Genomic DNA, 19,468 nt, shown 5'->3' with positions numbered 1-19,468 from the left:
AAGGGAGACACACAGACCCTCTGTCCTTCAACCCAGTCTGAAAGGTTGTGTGACAACCAGAGGTAGCTTGGAGATTACAGACAGTGAAAAAAGAAAAAGGGAAAAAAAAGGTTACGTGAAGACTCATTTTGCAAAGATGCTCTTTAAAAACAAACAAACAAACAAACAAAAAAACAGGAACTAGGCTTGGGTTGCCATAATAATCTCACAAGAAACATGTTTCTATGCTAAGGAAAAAAAAATGGCCAGGTATAATTGTTGACCAATAAAATAACACCATCATTAAACCCAATTTGCCTGGGATGGTGCCTGGGGTGGGGGGGGGGCAACTAGCATTAACAGATCATAAGAAAATAGGAAACTACTGGCTGTGAAATTGGGATGAAGAAAATAACAAAATTCTCCTGCAAATATGTCTTGGTAATTAAAAGGAATTCTGGTCTTGTAAATGCCAAGGTTTGCATCTAGAATTTTCCCCAAAGCCAATGTGTAAAAGAATTAGTCTACATCCTGCTGTACTGTTGAAAGCTGGTAAACCCTTTCAGGGGTGGAGCCTAGTGGGAGGTCTTCCTGTCATTGGATGTGTACATTCGAAAAGGAAGATTGGACCTCAGTTTCTTGCAGTGTCTCTGCTCCCCAGCTGTGTTTTGTCATTCGCTCCCACCACAAGGCGCTGTCTTATCACGATACTGCCGCTTCCAAACCTGGGAGCCAAAGGTAGACCTTTCTTCTCTATAAGCTAATTATTCCAGGTATCAGTTACCACAAAGGAATGATGATGGAGGCAGTTATGATGGTGTACACTGTGTTGCCTAAAGATGGGGTATTTGAATGAACACTACAATACTCTCCCTCCATGTTCAGTTTGCTGGCTTATCTGGAGAGAATTTGAAACTCCACAATTGCCATTGTCATGTAATACTTTTCTTGTCTTGAAGATGAAGTGTAGGCTCACACAGAGGGGCCCTTAGCTACCTCCACTCTTGCTGTTTGTCTTATAGCCTTATTAGCTTTCAACAAAGGGCAATCATAATTAAATTCTAAGGCAATGGATGAAGTCACCCACACCATCATCTGACTAGCTGCAGACGGTGACAATGTAACCCTGCTTTTCTTTGATTCTGGCTCAACAGCATTAACTCCCTGACCCCCTGTAGCTGTCAGTGCCACGGGCTGCTTAAGTGCTGTGCTAAAGCATTTCTGTTTTATTTGTTCTAAATTTACTGGCTATTAATTTCACAGTGTGACCTCCTAGTCTCTCATTAGTTGGCAGATTTCACTGTAGCCTTCAAAAAGCTAAAGATTCCCATAAGTGTGTTCCTTTCCCTGTGGTTATCTGGCTACCTTCCATAGCATATGAAAAATCTATCTTTAAATGTCCATGGTATTTTGAAATTCCTGCTACATGCATATTCATTATACTTAGAAATTTATTCCATTCTTTAAATTTAATAAAGGCTAGCATTCCTCGCCCTCTTTCTCATTTTCTGACAAACTCTAAAAGAAACATATTATATGATGAATAGTTTCTACTGCATTGAGTAATTTAAAGCTCTTATTTGATGGAGTTCTCAGGTACTCATACTGAGAGACAAGGAATAGCTTCTATTGTCTTAAGGTGAGAAAGGTGAATTCGCAGAGCCTGACTGTCATTGTCATCCCCTCTAAATATCTCTCAAGGTTGTGAACCTCCCATTTCTGGTTTAGATCTTAGAATTCAGAAGAAAAATAGTTCATTTGTTGAAATTCTAACTGCCACCAGGAATAACATTTTTCTGCTTGCGAATGAATGAATGAATGAATGAATGAATGAATGCATTAATCTTTATACTATATGGATTCCAGGTTCCAGGGGGTTTGAGGTATTCCTTTCTGAACAGCTGTACCCATCTATCTTGCAGAAATGCCACCTCTGCTCCAGCTAGGAGCTTGAGGGCAGCATCCCTCGATAGTATCAGCCCAATCTGAAGGAAAGCTCACCAGTACAGGTATTGTTTCAAAAACTCAACTCTGGCATTCACCTCACTGAACTCTGTCCATAAAAGCCACAGGGGATCTGTAGGAATGGTAAAAACTAGAAACAACATAAAATCTTGTTAGAATGAATAACAATGTCTCCATGTCAGCTATACACAATTTTCAGGTTGAGTTTGGCAAGGTGACACGCACATTAATAGCAGCACTCAGCAGAGGCAGGTGGATCATTGTGAGTTCAAGGCCAGCCTGGTCTAACAAGTGAAGCCCAGGACAGCTAAGGCCCTCTACAATGAGTACAAAGCATTCTTAAGCACTGAGCCACTTCTCCAACCCTTAGTTTTTATTCTTTGTCCTAGCTTTTGATTTATATTGAGGATTACACTTTAAGCATCATGAATTTACCTCCAATAAATTACAATAGCACAGATTGTGCATTTTTTTATAGATGTATCATGAAAAGATTATTACAAGCAGCTCCCTCCAGTTCCTAGGATTCCTGTTGCAAGCAAATAAAAAGAGAGACATTGGTAAGATTATGTCACATTATGAACTATAGTCATGTTGACTGGTGGCCTAGAGATTATAAGCATCTATTACTAATGCATTGTTAAATTGGGGACAGTAAAGGTCTATAGACTAAGGACTAGGGAGAGGGCTAAATGAAACACGCAAACTCATGCCCTGACAGAGAAAGTGAATAGCTGTGAGTTTTCTAAAAGAATAAGAACTCAACACGATCAAAGATCATAGGTGGGGAACTTAAATGGAAGGAGATTTAATTTAAATAAATCTATGATCATTTGCTTGTGAGAAAACAGTCCCTGTCAAGCAATAGCAAAGCTGAACCAGGATTGAGGGCGGTGGCTGATGCCTGCTGAGCACTCATGGACGAATCACTGGAGAGATGCGTTTGAGTTTCTATCGTCTCATAGTCACCGATGAGCTAAAAACCAATGTCTACTGATGTCTGCTGGGTGACTTGTTATCACCTGTTCGGTGCTTCTGCATTGAGGTGATGCCTGGGCTTCAGCTATACAGGTTGATGATATCAGCTCTCTCCCAAGTCCACACAAGCCCCTCCTCTTCAAACAGGCAACAAAGAGCAATAAACTAGAATCTGCATTTGGTCTGGCAGTGCCATTCTCAAATAAACAGCAGAAGCAAGACTGTAAAGGTAGATGATATTACTTAGTTTTAGTTTGAAAGTATTTAATACGTACAGGTCACAGATGATACTCAATAACTGCTTGACATTGAGATCACAGTTAAGAAAAATATCTATCTGATAACTTAGCAATTTTGATAAAAGGTGAAAGTGAACTTTGAATAGCATGCAATGAAGACGTGTGCTAACAAACCCATTCATATACATAGGTATACACACACACAAATATACATATATGTATATATATATGTAAATAACTTATTACCATGCAAGCATGGTTTAATTTTTACCCAGAGTGAAAACAAGCTATAAAATAGAACAGTACCTAAAAACCAGCAATGGGGCTGGGGGAGATGGATCAGTGTTTAAGAGCACCAACTGCTCTTCCAGAGGTCCGGAGTTCAACACCCAGCAACCTCATGGGGATTCACACCATCTGTAACTCATATGCATGCATGCATACATACATACATACATACATACATACATACATACATACATACATCTTTTAAAAAAAACAATGAGCCAGCAATAAATGAAGTTATTACAGACTCAAGAATAGTTTGCAAAGTTAATAGGACCTAAAACCAGCAATGAACTTATAAAGCGTTAATATATAGTTAAGAATAATACATTTGCCTAATTTCAGGTTATTTTGTTACTTGGTTGATCTAGGGATCTTATAACCATGTATTGCCAGAGGTTTCTTTCCATCATATTTTCTTTTAGATATTTCTCTCCTTCCCATGAACTGTATAAAAATTTAGTAAGTACCGCCAATGTCGTAGCTACCTATAAACTCACAAGGATAGGGAAAAGCCATGTCACTGAGTTAGGACTTCAGTAGACATGTAGAAGAGGGGGCAGGTAGCACCAGTCAGAAAGCCTGAAATAATCCACATGCTGTCTAAAAATGGTAAAATCATTTCTAACTGCATTTGCTGAAAGTTGATACAAAACTGACATAAAGAAAAATTCAAGAGTTTGGGAGATGGCTCAGTCAGTAAAGTACTTGCTAAGCAAGCATAAAATCTGGAGTTTCTAACCTCAGGACCTACATTAGAGCCAGGCATAGCAGTACACATATACAAGCCTAGGAATGGAGAGGAGAGAAGTGGATTCCTATAGTCAAGCTTGATTGCTGAACTCTAGACTAATTGGTGAGCTCCAGGTTCAGTGAGAGACCTTATCTCCAAAAGTAAGGTAAAGAAGGGTAGGGGAAGAAACCTGATGTGTATTGGCACACATATGAACACATACCCAAATGATCATGTGCATACACTACAAATGCACATGCATATACATAAAAAAGAAAATACAAAATATTTCTTATGTATTTATTTATGTGTTTTATATATATACATATATCCTATGTAATTTACTTATATCTAAGTTAATGATAAGTAATTATTTACCAGTATTTAAAGCTTCAAAGAAAATTGAGTTGAAGTATAACATTTTTTATGAAAAGCTGTAGAAAATAATTTTGTTAACCCAAATTTAGCTCCCCTCATATGGTAGTGAAAAAAATCTGTATCATCTAATCTCTCTGGGTTTTCCCTGGCAATAAATAACTTTACTTTCATGAGGGTGCACATGGCGTAGACATGGCATTATTTTGGGTAACTTCCATCCACTACACTGAAGCATCTTCCAGAAAGCTTCAGCTGACCAAGTTCAGCCCAAGTTACAGGTACCTGAAGTGTCACTGAGAATTATTCCTAGGAAATGCTCTTACATATCCAAGCTTTCAAATATTTCAGCTTTTCTGCCCAGATAACTACTAATTGATTAAATCCATTGGCACTGTGTGTAGGCAGTCCTAAAATTAGTACTAAAGTTAACTTGCAGAATAGGTCTTTAAAAACGAAGTGCTGTGCCTCATGTCTTCATTTGGAAGTCAGGAGTGGATGGATCCCTTTATGGGCAAGGACAGTTTGCACAGGGAGTTCCAGGAGCTAAAATACAACTGCAACAACATTAGTGTCTTCTTTAAAACACAGCGATGTACTTAGTTCCCATCAACAACACCAGGTCACTCATAACATCTCTTTCTGGCATCCGAGGACACAAGTATACGTGTATTCACACACACACACACACACACACACACACACACACATGCACACACACACACATGCACAAGCGCAATCGCATGTGCAAGCATGCACACACACACACACACACACACCAATAATTTTAAAAAATAAAAATTTAATAAAAGCAATCAAGGAAAATGAATCATCAGGTACTTCTCGCTGCTATGATGAATCCCACAGATGTTTCTAAATCTGTAAATCACTTTTTGCAATGAGTAAAAAAGAGAACTCTTCCTTACACCCAGATCATACACCAACTACCGGTAGGTGTTTACCCAGAGCAGGAAGTATTTGTAATCTCAAGGAAAATGTCTCCACAGAGCTGCTGGACGTGATTAGTGAAGTTTTGGTTTCATTTCTTTGTTTTACGATTGTATCTCTCTGAACATTCTGACTGTGACTACTGATTCCTCTTCTCTATGGGATTATAAGCAGCACAGATAGGGCAGACGAAACCATGAAAACAGGTGAGGAAGAATGGTAATGCATCATGGGTATTTCATTACAGACTTTTGAAGATTCATTCACTAATTCGCTAAGATAATCATCTGAAAATGAGCAGCAGGTTGAAGAGGAAGTCATCCCTCTATGGGCTAATTTGTTTCCTTCAGCTCTTCCCAGCCTTCTGTCTCTCACCATGATCTTACTGATGTCCATGAAGGTCATCATCACGTCCACCATAGACATTTGGATATATAACACAGTACCTGTTGGGACTATTTGTAATTGGAAAACATTTGACCTGCTGTTTGCCAAGAGACATTATAAGATTCAATAATAAATTCTTAAGAGTTATTGACCTTCAACAATAGCTTGTTTGGCTTCCCAGCACCCACAATAGCTACTAGGTACTGTAAACTTCAAATACAGAGTTTATAAGGTCTGTGGCATATGCTATTTGAAAAAGCTGCTTGTTAAAATGAGGAGGGGATACTCTGGGGGTGGGTTAAGAGATGGACTAATGGTTGAGAGCATTGACTGCTATTTCAGAGCGCCATGGTCTGGTTCAGGACACCTACATAGCAGCTCCTTAATTCCAGTTCCAGTGGATCTGATGGCTTCATGGAACCAAGAATCTCATGTGGTAGACACACTTACACGCAAGCAAAATATGAATACACATGAAATAAAAATAAATATTTTTGAAAATTAAGCCCATATTATTTCTTCAGGATAAGAAATAATTCATAACAATAATGAAGGTTAAAAGTCTGTAAGGGTCACAAATATCTCAAAATACAGAAAAATAATGTTTCTGTTCACTATCTGATACCTCGTCTAAGTTACATCTTTCTACATACTCTCTCATATAAAAATGATTTTATGGTAATAGAAAAAATACCTAATTCTTTTGTATAACATGTCTAGTGAAAGTTACTTGTGGAAACTAGCATATATTCATTATATAAAATAGGTGTCATAACATCATACATGTATGCAACATATTTATCCACTAGTGCCTTCTCTTGTCCCCCTTCCTAAAGCCCCAACCTCACTGCTCCCTTCCTCTTCTCAAAGAGTGCCCTTTATTTGTCTTTTTTTTCCAACTAGGCTCCACATATGAAAGAAACCATCAAACCACTTGTCTGCTTCTGGCTTATTTTACTTAACATGATGATGTCCAGTTACATCCATTCCCCGACAAATGACAGGAGTTTGTTTTTCTTCCTGAGTAAGTAAAATTCCATTGTGTATATAGACTGCGTTTTCTTTACTCATTCACCAGCTGATGGGCACCTAGGCTGACGGGACATCACACCTATCGTGACTATTGCTGTGGTGTATATAAATATAGAAGGACATGCTGAGTTTGATTTCTATATATCCATAAGTGATGTGCTTGCAAAAGGTAGTCATATTTTCAAAAATTATGTTTTGTTATTAATATTTATAACTTGAGTAGGTTTCCTCTCGTTTTTCTTGCTCAATGGTGATTTTGATGTTCTGACAATGAACTCTATCATGATGAGGTATTAGGTGGTTGAAACAGAAATCTTATATTAATAATAAAAAAAAAGCTTCAGGGGACTAAGGAAATGGTTCAGTAGGTTAATTGCCTTCTACAATGAATAAGAAACTGAATTCGGATCCCCAGCACCCACATAAAATGCCAGGCATCCCAATACTTCCCTAGAATCTAAGGTTAGCAAGGGCTAAGACAAGCAGATTCCTGAATCTTACTGGCCAGCCAACCTAGCCAATTAAATGAGCTTCACGTCTCGTGAGAGACTCCATCTCAAAATAAAGATAGAGGGAAATCAAGAAAGAGACCTGATAAAGACTTTGGGCCCCTGTATGCATTCACACACACACACACACACACACACACACACACACACACACACACACACACACACACACACAAACACACACACACACACACACATACACACATTCACACACCACACAACAATGCTCAGACACATAAAAAAATGTATCATAAAGGAAGAGATGACTTTACATGATCATTCCAACCACCTCTGGTCCTGTTGTAGGTTTGCATGTGGAAGTTTTTCCCTTCTACATGAGTCACATTAAAAGGAAAAAAATAAAATATTTTACTTTGTAATTGTTTAAAGTCCCATATGAGCTGTTGGGGTAAATAGATTATTGTGGTTCCTCGCCCTCTGCTTTCTCCCTCCCAGAGTATCCAGACATCGAGGCACATAGGGCTGGAGGATAAAGTAAAATCAGAAGGAGCAGAATCCCAGTCTGCTAGGAGCGAATGAGGGGTGTGTGGTGGGGGGGTCCTTCTCTGAGGATCTTATTGTCACAGCTCTTTGAGGCAAAAGCCCTCTCCAACCATCTTCAATGCAACAACTGTAGCTTGTGCACATTTCTTTATTCAGGCTAGGCTTGTATGCATACACTTTATTCGAAGTGAGCCAAGGGATATGTAGTTTTAGGAAAGGGGGTGAGAATATCAAGGATGGGCAAAGATCATTGGCTGAAGGCTTAAGGAACTGAGGTGCCTCATTAGCACGGGGAAGCATTCCAGGAATCTCAGGTGCAGGACTACTACATGACATTCCTCGGGTCGGGAACCCCCCAGAGAAGAGAAAACACTACTGGCAAAGAAAGACTGTCACTTTGCACCAAGCTCAGGGATGTCTGGTAATGTCAGACTTCAACCTTAGCAGCAGGGTTTCCTGACAGATCATGATAACACCCTCAGTAACCAAACCCAAAGGTAATTCACTAAATAAAAGCAAAGTTTGTAGCCATATGAGCATTCCCTCTAGCAAGATCTACAAAAACAAAAACAAAAACAAACAAAAAGTATGTCCAATATTGCCTACCATTAGAGAGAAATCAGAATAGAATCAAAATAGTCTGTGGTTAAAAGGGCTTACTTTGACAAATGTTTAAAAAATAACACCATGGGAGTACGGGAGTGCTGCCTAAGGAAAGGGCACACACAGGCATGCACCCCAAAGGGCAACAGCATTAAGTCCATGGTGCAGCTATAAGACACCAGCTATGGGGTCAGGAACATGAAGATTCCAGTCCCTTCCTAGTTGTGTCACACTGTCTGAACCAAGGCAAGCCACACCTTTAAGACAGATATGAAACTTGCTTCTGTATTGAGTCTAAATGGAATTTTATGCACATAAAATTTAGACATTGAGCACTCGATAATTGTTATCAGTGTTTATAGGATTAAATTTGGATTAAGTGTTTAGATTTTTTTTAAAGACCCAAATGCATGACTATCTAAAATAAAGAAATGTTGAGTTTCCAGTACAGGCTCCTTTTCACTTATCCCCTGTTCCAGAGAACAGGCAAAGTCTTGGAGTTTCGTTCTCTAGGCGATATGTTCTTCCGGACTGAGCTGCACCTGCCCTGTTCTCTTCCTGACTGTTACTATGGTCGCTAGGTTCATTCTGTGAACGTCTGTAGCAGCACTGACCTAAGAAACTACGTGCGCCACCCTTGTCCTTTAAATCGAATAAAGGCAGGTAGAAACTAAAAAGGTAAAGCCAATTAATATTCTATTAATATTTGTATTTAACCCTCTGTGTCTAAAGTATAGCTGCACCATGTAATCAACGTTTTTATTTAGGGCCTTGTTTAATTTGAGGTTGGGTCTGGGAACCTTGTGCATGCTTAGCAGAGACATTATCACTAAGCTACACACCTGGACCAGTATTTTTAATTATTAATGCCATATTTTGCATTCTCTTTGCCATGCTGTCTTCAGACTCCCATGTGTATTTTACAATTGCAAGACTTTCAGTTCACAGTAACAGCATGCTACGTGCCCAATAGCTACATGTGTAGGACTCCCCATGTTTCCCTGAACATATCTTCTACCGCCTGAATAATTTGCACCATGCTACTCGGCATGGAAATATAGAATTCAATTATATTTCCTTATTTTCTGCTGAATGGCAGACCTTCCAGAGTTAGTCTCTAGGCTATCTGAAGATGAGTTCTGTATCTCTGAGATGCTGTATCCCCTCTCGGTAAACGTTTACTGATGGACGATTTAGGTGTGGTCAGTAATTCTAGATGGAAAGATGCTCTCAACCGTGTGGCTTCTGGTCGCACCACACTCATCCCTCAGAGAGTTTTGTTTATTCCAGAATGTAAACTCTCAGAGCACACGGAATAATGCCAATTGTAACTAGAATTAGTAACTCAGCTCTGGTAAGAATGTGAATAATGCACGTGGTGAAAATGTAAGAGAGGTGGAGAGGAAGAGAAAGGGGGAGGAAAAAACTAAAGAACTCCCAAGTAAGGTGGGCAGTAATACAATCTCAGTACCACACCTCAAAGTGCAGATCCAATTTTTAAAACTTTAACATAGAAGTAGTCCAAAAATAATGATACATTTAAAAAACGTTCATGGGCTAGAAAGATGGCTCAGTTATCAAAGACTAGGCTCATAATCATATATACATATATATATGACTTTTATATTTTACTAATGTTCATGTGTATGCATGGGTATGTGTATATTGATACAGGTATACCAGAGGCCAGACATTTCAGATCCACCTGGAGCTGGGGTTATAGGCAGATGTGAACTTCCAGTTCCCAGTGTGTTCTAGGAATTGAACGTGGATCTTCAACAAGACTAGTATATGCCCTTAACCACTAAGACTAGTATATGCCCTTAACCACTAAGCCTTCTCTCTGTCTCAGAGCTAGAATAACTTATTTGTATTTTTCCTGAGATAGCTTCTCGCCGTAGCTGGCCTGGGACTTGCTATATAAACCTTGTTGGCGTGGAACTCACAGAGCTCCTCCTGCCTCTGCCTTTTCAGTGCTAGGATTAAGGAAAAGCACTATCAGGCCTTGCATGAGACGCTTTTGCCTTGAAACTCTGCTGTGAAAGTAGAGGTTCCTTTTAAGTCACACACAATCACATACTGCACCCAGGGTAATATAAAATACTCAGGTGTTCTCATGAACCTTCAAAAATGCAACTTGGTAAAAGAAAAATGTCAAATTTCTAATTTGAATGTTTTTTTTTAATTTCTAGGTAAGAATCATCAAGCCATATAACTCAGTTGCAAAAAGACCCAGACTTCACAATTAACAGAGAAGTCAGGCCTGGAGATTCTGGTGCAACTTAGGTTTCCAAATGGGGGTTTCATTGCTCAAGGAACTGCAGTTTGTGATATGGAAAATCTCAAAGGTACAGTGAAAGAAGTAGAAATGACAAGATGGGACTCATCTGGGGAAGCACTAACTGTTCTTGGGGGAAAGGAGCTATCTCAACATTTGATGGTTATACTTGCTTTTAAACAAAACTTAGCAATGTATCCTCTTTGAAGGTTATCCCTGCTTTTAAAAGAAACTTAACGATGTATCCTGATCATGAACTTGACAACAGGAGAGCTTCCCACATTCTGTTGCATTTGACCAAAAATATCTCTGGCCTTTACATCCTTCCCTGTGAGCATCAAAGACAGAGCAGAGTTCACCAAAATCCAGGGCTGTCAGCTCAGTGTTGAAACACCATCTCCGGGGACTGGAAGGAGCGCTTCATGGTTAAGAGCAGACACTGCTCTTGCAGAGACCTGAAGTTCAGTTCCTGGCACCTACATCACACAGCTCATGATCACCTGTAACCCCGGCTCTATGGGATCTGATGCCCTCTTCTGATCCTCTTGGCCCCTATGTTTACAAACACATACATGTGTGCACGCACATAAATAATAAAATAAATAAATAAGAAAATCTACCTCCAGCCCAGCCGTGGTGACTGGCACACACCTTTAATCCCAGCACTCGGAAAGCAGAGGCAAATGGATCTGTGAGTTTGGGGCCAGCCTGATCTATAGAGTGAGTTCACCTATAATATTTTTATAAAAAAGGAAAAAAGAAAAAAAGGAAGGAAGGAAGGAAGGAGGGAGGGAGGGAGGGAGGGAAGGAAGGAGGGAGGGAGGGAAGGAAGGAAGGAGAAAGAAAACTTGCCTCCCAAATACAACTCAGATAATGTTCACAGTCACAACTAAAGAAAATATTGACCTTCTTAGATCAGGGCATCTTTCAACCTTCATCTGAGAAAATTCCATTCACACACCCCGTGATTAACATGGAGACCCACAACTGGCTCAAGTGCAGAGAGAATAAAAGAATGTTCTGTGGAGAGCCCCAAACGTCACAGGCTGATGCCAGAATAGAGAGTCGTTCTCCACAGAAGAACAGTAGGGCCCCACTGCCCAGGACAACATCCACACGGCTCATGGAGAGGTCCAGCCAATGCCTGCATAGAGCCTCCACCCTGCACTCTAGTCTCTCTGCTGAGGGAAGAGGCTATTGAAAGAGAAACATGAGTATCAACCCTGCCAAAACACCTTCAGCCAACAATCTGTCTTGCCTACAAGATATACTAGGGCAATGGCGGCACAGAACTTGTGGGAGGACAAACCAATATCAGACGTAACCCGAGGACCACGCCACAAGAGGGAGTCCATGCCTGACACTCTTTGGATGTCCAGGAAACAGAGACTGGATAGCTTAGAAACCTAGAGTAGAATCAAATATGACTGGTCTAAAAAACATGGAATGAAATGATTCTTATGATTCGTAATGATAGTTTGCTATACTTTTAGATCGGTGTGTTGTCCAGCCGTCCTCAGAGAGGCTTCCTCCTGAAATGAATGGGAACAGATGCAGAGATCCACAACCAGACATTATGTGGAAAAAAATCTAAATTAGAGATTCCCATCTGGTCCATTCCCTCTGGTCTGAATCCCCAGGAACAGGGGGCTGAAGGATTCTTGGAGTCAGGGGGTATAGAGGACACCAGGAGAACATGAATCAGCTAAGTGGGGTGCATATTGACTCACAAAGACTGAAGGTCAGAGCCCGTAAGGGTCTGTACCAGGTCCTCTGCATGTGTGTTGTGGCTGTTAGCTTGGTCTTTTGGTGGGACTCCTGACTGTGGGGGCAAATGTATCTTTGACTCCTTTGCCTGCTCTTGGGACTCTTTTCCTCCTGTTAAGTTGCCTTGTCTAGGTTCTGTGTGAGGGCTTTTGCCTTGCCTTGTTGCATTCTTGTTGTTGCTGCTGTTTTGGTTGTTGTTGTGTTGATTGTTGCCATGTTTGGTTGTTGTCTCTTAGAGTCCTGCTCTTTTCTGAAGGGAGATAGAGGAGTAGTAGATCCAGAGGTTAGAGGAGGTCGGAGTTGGAGGGTGGGAGGTGAGGATCTGGGAGAAGTAGAGGGAGGGAAAACTGTGGTCGGGTTATATTGCGTGAGAGAAGAATCTACTTTCAATTAAAAAAAAAAAGGAATGTTCAGCTCTAAAGAAACCATATATACTCAGCCTTACCTCCAAATCCTCAGGTATCGTTTGTTGCATGAGAATGAACAGAAAGAGCATGAGGGCCAAGTAAATAACAGGGAGGAAATATCTTTAGGACACAGCACAATGATAGGACACACGGATCCAAACATATTGTATAAAATGTGAAACTCTCAAAAGGGAAAAAAAGATACCATTGGCAAGAATAGAGCTCAGAGGCAGGCACTTGCCTAGCTTGAGTCCCCTTCCCTAACCAAAAACAAGTGGAAGTCCTGGAGCATGAGCTCCCACACCGGTAATCCTAGTACTCTACTGGAACCGGAGACGGAAGCAGAAGGATCAAGAGTTTGAGGCCAGCCTGGGATATAGAATGAAACATTGTTTCAGAGTTTTCTTTAAGAGAAATGCAACATCGATTCCTTCGGTGTTATAATATCCACTTAGCTTTTATTTTAAAAAATTCTGCTTTTTTTCTCAGATCCTAATCAAGGGCTTGAGGAAATTCCATGTCTCCACCAAGCTTTCCTGAACAGACTCCTCTGCCTTCAGCTAATCCCACTCATTGCTCCTGTCTTCCCACACATATAAATTCTAGCTCTACCACACAACCATAAGCTTCTCACAGCCTAGACCATGTCTTCCTCATCTCCTGTCGCTCTTGGCAGAGCTTTGAAAAGCATAAACATTCAATACCTCATGACATTGCAGATCCTGCTTTTGGAACCATCCTTCCCCAGGCCACCCAGAGGGCTAGCACAGTATCATCTTCACAAAGGCACACAGGTATTCTGGGATCTCTCTCTCTCCTAATTCCATTCTTTGAATATCTTTTAAAATAAAGAAGATTGATATTCCATAAACATTTCTGTTCCAAAATTCTCATGCTGGATTTAAATTAAACCAAAAACCTTTTACAAATCGAATTTTGATTTAGTATTCAGCAGTATTTCCTTCCATACCTCCTTTTTGGAGTGTGTGTGTGTGTGTGTGTGTGTGTGTGTGTGTGTGTGTGTGTGTCCATAGTAAAAGTTTAGCTTATGAATATACACTTACCATGAATGCTTTTCAAATTAAATATCCTAAAATTTAATTCTGAATCCTTGGTCCATTTAAAGTGTAGTTACTTCTCAACAATTTCAGAGGAGAGGAAGCTGCATCAGATGTAACACTTAAAGAGGATTCAGAAGTCAAATTCTCTATAAGTGTGAAAAATAGGCCTCTTTACAAATAATCAGAAGGAAGGCGGCTTGGCTGCGTTAACCGCAGCGCAAAGTCTTCTGTCCCCACGAGCCGCGAGCCCCATGGATGCGGCAGTAAGAAAATGTCGTATGTGACCTGCAGAGGGGGAGGCCAAGTGTGTGGGCTTTGGATACCAACTAGGGAAGTGGTTCAAGAGTAAGAGGCCATTCAGGAGAAGGGGGTTGCTTGAGCTATGGCCTTGGTGTTACCCCCGAGAAAGCGAGCAGTAACACTCAGTTGTGAGAGGTGCATTAACCTCTTCAGACCACTAGGGTTCAAAGTGTTCCGTAAGGGGTAATTTATTAAATGGCTCCTAATTGCTTGGTAATGTACCTTCCAAAAGTCATCTCTCTGCACTGCGATTAGGCCTGGGCTTTGCCAAGAGCTGTCACTCTCTTGCAACTCCAGAAGGGAGGTCTAAGACATAGGAGTTTAGCCACTGGGCAGCTGTGCCTCTAACCGGAGGAGTTCAGAATTCCACCATCAAAACCAAACAACTTTCCATCTAACCTCTCAGGATGTAAACGCTCAGACAGAAAACTGGTGCACCATAGCTTTATGCCTCTTATTAACTGTATACACATTTCAATGGAACATGAGTAACCAGCTCTCTTGTTGTGGGAAGGGGTACTTTTTTTAGAAGTGTGAAATCGACCATTTTGTGACATTCTTTCTTCAAGATATAAAAATAATCATGCCATATATTTGTCTTTACCACCCAGAGACAAACTTTGTTTGGCCGTCTTTGCTCCATCTGAAGGACAAATAACATGAATTTTTGACACAGCACTGGACATCTTTCCGTCATCCTCCTCAGTAGTCATCCCTGGGGTTTTCTCCAGGGTCCTCCACAGCAATCCTCCTCAGAAGTCCTCCTCAGAAGTCCTCCTCAGAAGTCCTCCTCAGAAGTCCTCCTTGGGAGTCCTCCTTGGGAGTCCTCCTTGGGAGTCCTCCTTGGGAGTCCTCCAGCTTCACTCTTTTCATCTTAAAGACTGATTCTGTCGATTAAAAGACCAGCAGAGGGAGTGCAAGAGCCCCATTACAAGAAAACAAACAACAATAATAAAAGGAAATCAAATTTTTAAAACTCAATACCAAGTGGAAATAGGGATTCTATTCTGCACAGGCGTAACCTCAGAACAGAGGCATCCTTAAATACACACTTCAGGTATGAAGCCACAGCAGAAAGAAAAGAGGAGGAAAGAGCACTGCCAGGCGTTGCTAAAGTCTACCACAGACTGACTTCCGGATGCAGCTGCCCTGCTGTCTCATCTCCGAGCCTGCAGGATAACTATACCAACCTCTCTTTAGATCAGAAGGACGTTGGGCCACAGTAAGAGAAGGGATTACTAGAACGGAGTAATGAGAGAGTGACGTAATTTATGTCTTTCATTGTCTAGGTCACTCTGTAGACATGACACAAAGGAAAACACCTGGGTATTATCCTCCAGCTCTTACAAGACCCAGGGTTAGATACGCACCTAATTAACATAAATGGATGGAAATGATTGGCCTACAAAAGAACTCAGAGGGGATGTCCATCACAGAAAACAATCGTATAGTCAAACCCCATTCTTGGTTTTTCTACTTGGTTTTACAATATCCAGGCTACTTAGAGAAGCTAGGCATTTTCTAAACACGTTTTGAGACTATTAGAAGAAGCTCGCACAACTCTAGTACTCGATGAGTTGTTTAAAACCTCGCTGGGTGTTCCCCTGAAGGGCCTGTTGGAGAGCTATGGTTCTTTTCCCTGACTTTATTAGGACTTCTCAGGACATAACTGTGGGAGGCCGATAACCATTTTTCCCAATGGACATCCCTCAGAAGACAATGAATGACGTAGGCAAAACGGGCTTCACCACATTAAGCCAAATAAAATTCTTTGTTTTCCAAACTTTGAATAAGCCTGAGGATATTGCAACTTGTCTGGAAGTTTGGCAGGGGAGGAAAAAAAAGGTTTAGAAAGTAAATATTCAGTTCTGCTTTCTCCAGTAGATGTCACTTTCTGTACATGGGATATGATACTGAGCTTTAGAAGATCCGTGTGGTAGCAAAAATAAGCATTGGTCCCAGACATACACAACCACTGTTAAGCCTTCTACGGTATTTGCTTGTGTTTGGAACCTTAAGGAATAGTTAAAGCAAAGTTAAGTTCAGTTAGTTATCTGTCTTCCACATCTCTGTGTAGCGTAGGTCATTAGGTAATGCAATACTACAAGTGCCTGCTCTGTGGAGTTTTTTGTTTGTTTGTTTGTTTTGTCTTTGGGGGTTTTTTTTATTTGTTTGTTTGTTTGTTTTTTTGCATTATCTAAGCCAAAGCATAAACTGAATCGGTAAAAAGAATTAATTACTGTTTTCGAGAGAAGAAGCTATCATTAATAATGTTCCTCATGTTTACCAAGAATCTAATTAAAAGTGAGATTTACTCCCCTAAGACTCTTTCAATGTTTGTCTTCCTGAGTCATCTATATGATCTCAAAATTCACGTCAACTTCCCTCGTCTGAAGTAGGAAGAGGGGAAATCTAGTTGTCAGAGGTGTTCTAACTCTGTAACAAGGGAAGTTTATATCAGGATGAAAAGGGGAGAGAGAAGGAAGGGAACGTGGGAGGAGGAGAGGGGGGACAGAGATGAGGGAGGGAGGGAGGAAGAGAGGGAGGGTAGGAGAGCATTATACATTTTAATACCATTCTTATAGCATCCACACGTTCACGGATGAAAACCAAAAATTAATAGCTGGGATTAAATTAATACTTCCTAAAATACTTTCAAAAGTGCTTTTTTCGTTTCTAGACATACGTCTCATTATGCAGCTCTATTTGTATTCCTGTGCAGTCGAGTTTTATATCTGAGTTGTTGTAATGGATGACTTTGAAAGGACAGGGGACAGTGCATTTTTGTTTCTTATTGATCTGAATCATGGCTTTTGCTTGTAAATACTGTACACTGAAATAATTAAAAAGGTTACAGAAGCTTTTTAAAGTGCCTCCGTCTGGGTCACATTTGATTCAGTCGTTGTATTGACAAAAGTGATTTGATAATTGACAAATTAAGCTCATGAGAAACTTAGTTAAACAACTACTTTTATTTTCAGATGGTTCAAACAAAAGATATAAAGTTTTTTTGGAACAAATAATGATAGGATACTGGAACAAAAAAGAAAATCCCCGATGAAGGCAAAAGATGGGCATTCAGTATTTTACAAAACAAAGAAATCTTCCTGGCCCATCAAAATAAACAGCGTTTAAACGGTTGCTTTGGGTTTTAAATATTTTTGCACAGAGCCGACCCGACGAGATTCTTATCTGAGGTAGAGACTTCTTGGCATGTTAACCGTGCTGTTTTGCTGCCATTCTTGTGTACACTGGGTTAAGACAAAGAGATTACAGGGGTTGGGGTCATAAAGGAAGCATCACCTTTAGACTCCTGGCTTTCACGGAGCAGGACACCTGGTCTGCTTTTAATTCAGAGTTAGAAACCCACTTCAGGAAAAAGCCCGGGGTTTTGTTTTCAACCGCTCTAAGCAACGGGAGTTACCAAAAGAAAAGTCAGGGTTGACAGTGCTCCACCAGGACATACATCGCCCAACTTTGAGAGAAGAGATCTGATCCCACACTCTCCACGCCTGAGCTTGCGCTCGACTTTATCTTCAAGTAAATATTGATCTGTTGCTTTTATGAAAGGAAAGAATGTCACAGAAAGTGTCGTGAAATTGAAGTCAACTGCTTAGTCTCAGAAGACTGAAATCCTTTATTTTGATTTGAACCCTAAACAGAGGCAGGCTATGAGCACCAGGCCTCAGGCTGCAGACTCCTCCTATGCAAAACAGGCACCAGCCAGTCAACTGGTTAGTGGCCATTCAGGCCTGAAGCCAGCAGGGCAGCAATTCCCCCAGAGCTGAGCTTCTAGTTTTGGCCTTTCTTTGTCCTTCTCTCCTCTCCCCTCCTCTCCCCTCATCTCCCCTCCTCTCCCCTCCTCTTCTGTCCTCTTCTTCCTTCCTTTTTTTTTTTTTTTTTTTGTTGTTGGTGGTGATGTTGGTGGTGGTAGTGGTGGTTTGTTTATTTAAATACTTTTCATTTCCCAGTACTATTCTATCTAATAGTTTAGAACAGAAACTACAGTGAGAAATGGTCAGTTGCTTCATTCTACAGTCCAGCTTCTTTTAACTTCACGATTTTATTATCTTGGTTGCTGTATGTATTGAAATTCTTTCCTTTAAATTGTTTTACTACAGATCAGATGACTGCAGTGTAAAATTTGTAGCATACTTGTAGTAAGAGAAGTGACAAAATAAATTAATATGGCTATTCACCGTGTCCCATACTCAACTCAAGAACTACATCACCACCAGGGAGTTTTGAATACAGACCATTTGTTAAGGAAAATGTAAAAAAAAAAAAAATTAAAACACTCAAGTAATTTTGATTGGTTAAAAGACCACATGTATCATTTTTACAATTCAGTTAACAGATGTATCAAAAGTTCATGAAAAGTGAGAATTCTGTCACCTGCAGGTATCTGTCATATCCTTCATGGTGCCCTGCACATTCTAGTGCTTCAGATAGATGGTGGTTTTGTACAGCATACAAGTGTGGGATTCCAAGAAGTACTCATGGTCCTCCTCCCTGTCCCCCTCCCACCTGCTGTCTTTAGACAACATCTCACTCTGGAGCCCAGGCTGTCCATGAACCCACAGCAGCCCTCCTGCCTCAGCCTCCAAAGTGCTGGTACAGTATGGCTACCATTCCTGGCTCCAGAAAGCATCTCTACGGAGGGGTATCATTTATCTTTTCTGAAGGCTTTTGCTTTTAATCTGGGAAGCTTAAATGGTCCCAACGTTAAGGTCAGGATCCAGGTAATTGACTAGTAAATTTCTAGGTGCATTAGTAAGGGAAAGAGTCTGCGATTTACTGACTCTCTCCCAAATATCTGAAGATGAGAAAATCCCAGAAGGGAGGGGAGCGTCTGACCTATGGTCCTTGATGACGTCGGTCTGGGAAATACTAAAGCAGAGGCTCCCACTGGCATCCTGTGGTCCCAGACCCTCATTTACCTCTCTTCTAGCCCCAATGGAAGGCAGACCAGTCACCACCTAATCCCAGCGGGGCAGCTCTGAGGTTACTCAGTAGCCAAGTTACCGTAAATGTAAACGTGCACGTGCTTCGTCTGCTTTCTTTCCTTCCAGAACGTCTTTCTACGATACATGGACACATTCGGTCTTTACATCTTGA

This window comes from Rattus rattus, chromosome 5, assembly GCF_011064425.1.
Source record: "Rattus rattus isolate New Zealand chromosome 5, Rrattus_CSIRO_v1, whole genome shotgun sequence".
In the NCBI taxonomy this organism is placed as follows: Eukaryota; Metazoa; Chordata; class Mammalia; order Rodentia; family Muridae; genus Rattus; species Rattus rattus.
This window is presented reverse-complemented; position numbering follows the sequence as displayed.